Source organism: Charadrius vociferus, unplaced genomic scaffold (assembly GCF_000708025.1).
Source record: "Charadrius vociferus isolate BGI_N301 unplaced genomic scaffold, ASM70802v2 scaffold259, whole genome shotgun sequence".
NCBI classification, from domain to species: Eukaryota; Metazoa; Chordata; class Aves; order Charadriiformes; family Charadriidae; genus Charadrius; species Charadrius vociferus.
In genome coordinates this window covers 3,640,992-3,645,956 of record NW_009661368.1, presented here as the reverse complement: position 1 = coordinate 3,645,956, position 4,965 = coordinate 3,640,992, and the positions used below count along the sequence as shown (strand labels likewise).

General features: G+C 54.2%; 1 protein-coding gene across 1 annotated transcript in view; it reads right to left on the bottom strand.

Annotated features, from left to right (window-relative positions):
• Window positions 1–4,965, bottom strand: part of CDH22 (cadherin 22, type 2) — a 55,314-nt gene that overhangs the window by 11,611 nt on the left and 38,738 nt on the right. The gene's annotated exons all lie outside the window — the stretch shown is intronic.

Below are 4,965 nucleotides of genomic sequence, written 5' to 3'. Positions count from 1 at the left end.
AGAGGGTCGCACAGCTCTGCACCTCTGCCTACCCACGGCACACAGTCTGTGGACCAGTGGCACCCACAGAGCATCACTCAGCCTCACCACACTTATTTTCCAGTAAAGAAACCCAACTGCTGGGCTGTGTACCAGACTCCTGAAACGCTGCTGTTGGCCTGATCTACCCCTGGAAAAGCTGAGCAGCCCTGAGCAAGTCCCCACAATAAGGGTCAGTCACCACCAACGAGCATCTGTGCTGCTGCCAGGCAGCATCAAGAGGGGACAAGCCAATTCGGATGCAAGAACATCACACCCTGACTGGGATCCTGACCCTTACACCCCAGTGGCTCGCAGCAACAGCTGAGAGGTGAGCAAGCAGAGCTGGGACGTGAAACAGCTGGGATCAACTAAGAGCACAGGGTGATGATGAAATCTGCCACCTCCACCGCACCCAGGTGACCCAGGGTTGAACGCTCCCTGTCAAGGCATGAGGCTCCTGCCTTGGGACCCACATCTTGCACACTGACACCCATTTTTGCATTGCCATCAGCAGTTTGAACTTGAGCAGCATCTGCCCGCTGGCACAGCGGGGTCATGCAGGAAGATCTGAGGCAGCCTCGTCGCCCCCACACTTGCCAGCCCGTGCCTTGTGCAGGCAGCAGTCCTGGGGGGCTCTCAGCGGTTCTGGGGGGCTAGCAGCCCACTCCCCTCCCCTGGGGGCACATGGAGGCACTGGTCCACCTCTGGACTCGCTCCGCCCATGGGACATAGATTGCATTTACAGCTCCACTCACTGCAGTGCCACTCTACCCCACGGCACTCACCGCAAAGGTACATTGAGCCCCCGCTAGAAGATTATAAATCACTCCGGAGGGCCTAATGTTTTCTGAAGCATCTCATGTGCTTCCAGAAACGAGAACTCCCTCATACTCCATCTCCTTTGTTTCACCCAGAGATTGCAACTGTGACAGACCCGATGCCTCTCTCCTCGCTCGGGCAGAGCTCTGCTGCCTGTTTGTCTATAAAATTAATGCTGGCCCCCGCAGATCAGGTGGGGGAGGACCCAGGGGAGAGGAGATTTAGCGCTGCTCCATAATTAGCTGGGAACCTAAGCCCCCTCCCCAGAGCTGCCTTCACCCCGTTCTCGCGTTATCACTCCTTCTCACCCAGACCAGCTGCTCTGGTGATTAGATGGTTGTTTTCGGGGGAGGGAGGCAGAAGTCGTGACTAAAAGCCTAGAACGATGTGTTATTTTAAAAGGCATGTTGGTGCAGTGAAATAAACTGCAATTGCTTTCAGGGAGAGAGGGAGGGGGAGGCAGCGGGGAGCCTGGGGGAGGCGGAGGGGTGTGCCTGGTGCCCACGGGGGCCACAGACGAGCAGGAGGAAAAAGTGTTCAATTCCTGCACAAAGAAGGACGACAGCATCTCCCCCTCCTCAGCCTGCAGGAAGACGGATAACCGTCCCTGCTGCTCAGCTCTGAAGCAAGCTGGCATTGCCCTGGGGCCACTGCCGAGAGAAAGGCAGAGAGAAGGGAGGAAGAAGAGCCCAGAAGCCCCTTTCTTCCCCTTCCTAACTGCGACCCGCAGGAGCGGTCCTTCCCTCGATGCCCCGCGGTACCCCAGCCGGCTGCGAGCGGGAGCCCATCCCGATGCTGCTGAACTCTCCCCAGGACCTGTCATCACCGTGTGTGCCACGGCGGCTCTGCGGGGCCAGGTCAGGACACCTGAGTGAGCCTCAGCACGGCAGCTTCCCTTCAAGATGACCTCTCTCAGCCTCATCGGGAGGGATGCGATCAGTGTATTTAGGGCTGGGCATAGCCATAGGTCCGTCCTATTCCACAGCATCAGCGAGCAGCTGCCGGGAGTGTTTTATGCCGTGCACGCGAGTGGGATCATCCATGCGCCATGGCACAGTGCCGAGGACCCACGCTGACCCCTCTGCCAGAGCCATAACTAACGTCCCGCTCCCCTGAGCGCAGCTCAAAGCACAGTTGTCCTTTCTAAATGCACCCTGTCATAAAAAAGCTCTCCTTTTGCCCCTTCCAAAACTGCTGAAGCCCGAGGCACACGCTTACTCCTGGCTCAGTGACAGGGTTAAAATTTGACATCTCTAGGAACATCAGGGTTAGAAATGCAACCATTTCATCGATGTCTACTCTTCCAGTGAGGCGCCCATGGGCTTCTTTTTATTTTGGCTGTACCACGATCTATTTGAAGGTTTCTCAAATGCTTTCTTTATCAGCCTCCCTCTTCCTTTGAGCCAGTATCTGGATTTATGGGTGGAAAATATGAAATATGGTTGGATGTATTTGAAAAAAAAAAAACCCATCTCCAAAACATCTCTGAAATTTGTTTTCTGTAACTTGGGTGGCATAAACTGAATTTATGGTGGTCAGAAGCGCGAGTAAGATTGTTGGAATGCATCTGTGATGAGAGGCTAAATAATGCAGGCTTCACATCTGCAAGGCCAAAAGCTCTGACCTGTGCTTCCTCTACATACACAGAAATGTGCGCACGTACCCCTACACAGAAGGAAACGCTCAGCAGGCGTGTACCACCGCCAGGACAAACAGCAGACTGAGTGGAAGAGGGCTGTGGGAAGGCAGAAACGTGCCCTCGAAGGGCTCTGCCAAGCAGCACCCGGCCAGTGGTCGGGCAGAGGGTTGCACGTGCCAGGCTGAGTGCGATTGGAGAGGGAGGAACAGAAAAAAAAAAAGTCATCTTCCATTGCAGCATCTCTCCTCGGTATTCCAGCTCAGCTGACTGACATGCAAATTAGTTTAATTATTTCTTCTTCTAAAATAAATTATATTTTGCAGTGGCTGCAATATGTTGTGTCAGGCAAAATTACATTCAATATTTTTAAACTAATTGATGTCAGCCTTGAGAAAACCTGATTGACAGCAGCGAGGAAACTAGGCTGCTACCTAAACGCTTTCCTAAATTAAAATTAAACATGCCGTTTTTCTGCATTTCCTCCAGGAGTTGGAATGCTATTAATCTGAAAAGACTGAGGAAAGAGACATGGAAAATACACAGAACAAGGGGGAGACTCTGGAAACACAGCAGTGCAGTACGGGAGCTCCAGGCTGATGACTGGCAGCTGCCTTTGCCAACATGGGCTGAATTATTTTGGAGCTGCTGGAGCCTGCCGGGGGTGGGAGACAGAGTTCTGCCCATTGCTTCCACGCTGCAGCGTCTGCGCTTTCCTCGGTGCTACAAACAGCACAGCTTGGGGCGAGCAGGGAGCATGGCATGGACCCTCATGCCGAGGTGCTGTGGGACAGACAGTGCACGGACGGGACAGGCAGCGCTGGGATGGGATGGGATGGGATGGGATGGGATGGGATGGGATGGAACGGGCAGTGTCCTGGCTTTGGAGCATGTCCTGCTGCATGGCAACACTGAGGCCAAGCCTCAAATGCTCTGGCTAAACCTTCAGCCACATCCCAAAGTATTTTTTCTTAATTTAGTTAACCATGAAAGTAATCTGAACAGTACAACATTCTTCTCTTAAACATTCACATGTAAAACACCAACAACTTGTCCTCTCCCCAGGTTCCGGACAGCCGACTGCCGGCAGGATGGACACCGAGCAGCTCTGGGCAACTGCTCTCAAGCACTGGAAGCTTTGCAGCAGAAGCTCACAGTGATGGGAAGGGATGGGAGATGCTCAGCCACCCCCGCTGCGGCAGTAAATAAGGGAATCTGTGGTTGCTGCTGCACTGGGATCCAGTCCTTACCCTGCCAGACCCTCACACAACCTCACAATAAAGCACTTTCCATTTTTACATCCAAACTTCTACTGTGAAGCTCCAAACCTGCAGCACAGGTAGCATTTGCGCTGCTGCCTGTACACACAGCCATGTATGTAGTGATACCACCCGCAGAAAGGTGCTCTGCAGCTTCCCTGGGGGTGGAAGCACAGTTTGGGGAAAGCCCAGCAGACCGTGGGCTGCTCTTTGTGGCTGCAGCACCTGGGGAAACACAGCTCACGGATGCTGTCGGGTGCAGTGTACGACCCACTCTCTTCTGCCTCCAGCCCAGATTGCTATAATACTCTATTCAAGTTTTTTGCATTGGTAGGGAAGCCAGAAGAGGCAAGAGTGGAATTTAATCCTCACTATCTCAGCGAATTGGGAGAACAAAATGCAGATCAGGAGGGTAGGATGGGCCACTTCGCCTTCCAGCACTCGCGCCGTGGCTGTGAAGCACCGGGTGGTTGTGTAGATGTCAGCGCAGCTGCCTGACTGCGAAGCGGAGCGCTGATGGCACAGCCGAGGCAGAGGCATGCCAGGGGTACGGCTCGTCGGACACAGACGGCTACAGCAGAGGCTGGAGCCGAAAACGTGGCTCCCAGCTGAGGGGAAGCAGCAGTTAAGCCAAGTAACATATAAATGGCTCTCACCTCTCCTGAGTCCTGCCCGAACTCAGCAGCATGAGAGTCATTAAATCGCATCCAAACACAATGCTCTGATTAAAGCCAGTCTCCAGCAGGAAGATTTATCATCTCAATTACCAGCAGTGGACACAGCAGTCAAGGCCTCATCATTTTACATGAGCAAAGAGGAAAACAGGAAGAGAATCGCTAATATTAGCCCAAGGAAGGTAAACAGCTTGTGAGCGAGATGAAGATTTATCTCTGGAAACGCTTGGCCTGGTCCCAGGCCAGATTTTGCTGAACAGCCCCCATGCTTCCTGCTGGCTGCCGCGATGCAAGGCCAAATATTCTGCTGGTCCCCAGCCGGCCGAGGCAGCTCCCGCTGGGGAGAGCCTGTTCCGTGGGGGGAGACCTGCTCCCGCTCCTCCGCAGCCCGGCCAACCTCAGGTGCCGCCTGGCACCTTCTGCGGCTTCTCTGACTGCCACTCAGATGCACATACACTCTCTCTGCTTATCCGTAGGTGGGACACGCACCCCTGGACACACGGTCTCTGCTGCGGCAGGACCGGGGCCCGGACGGGGCTGGTAAAGGGGGGGGGTG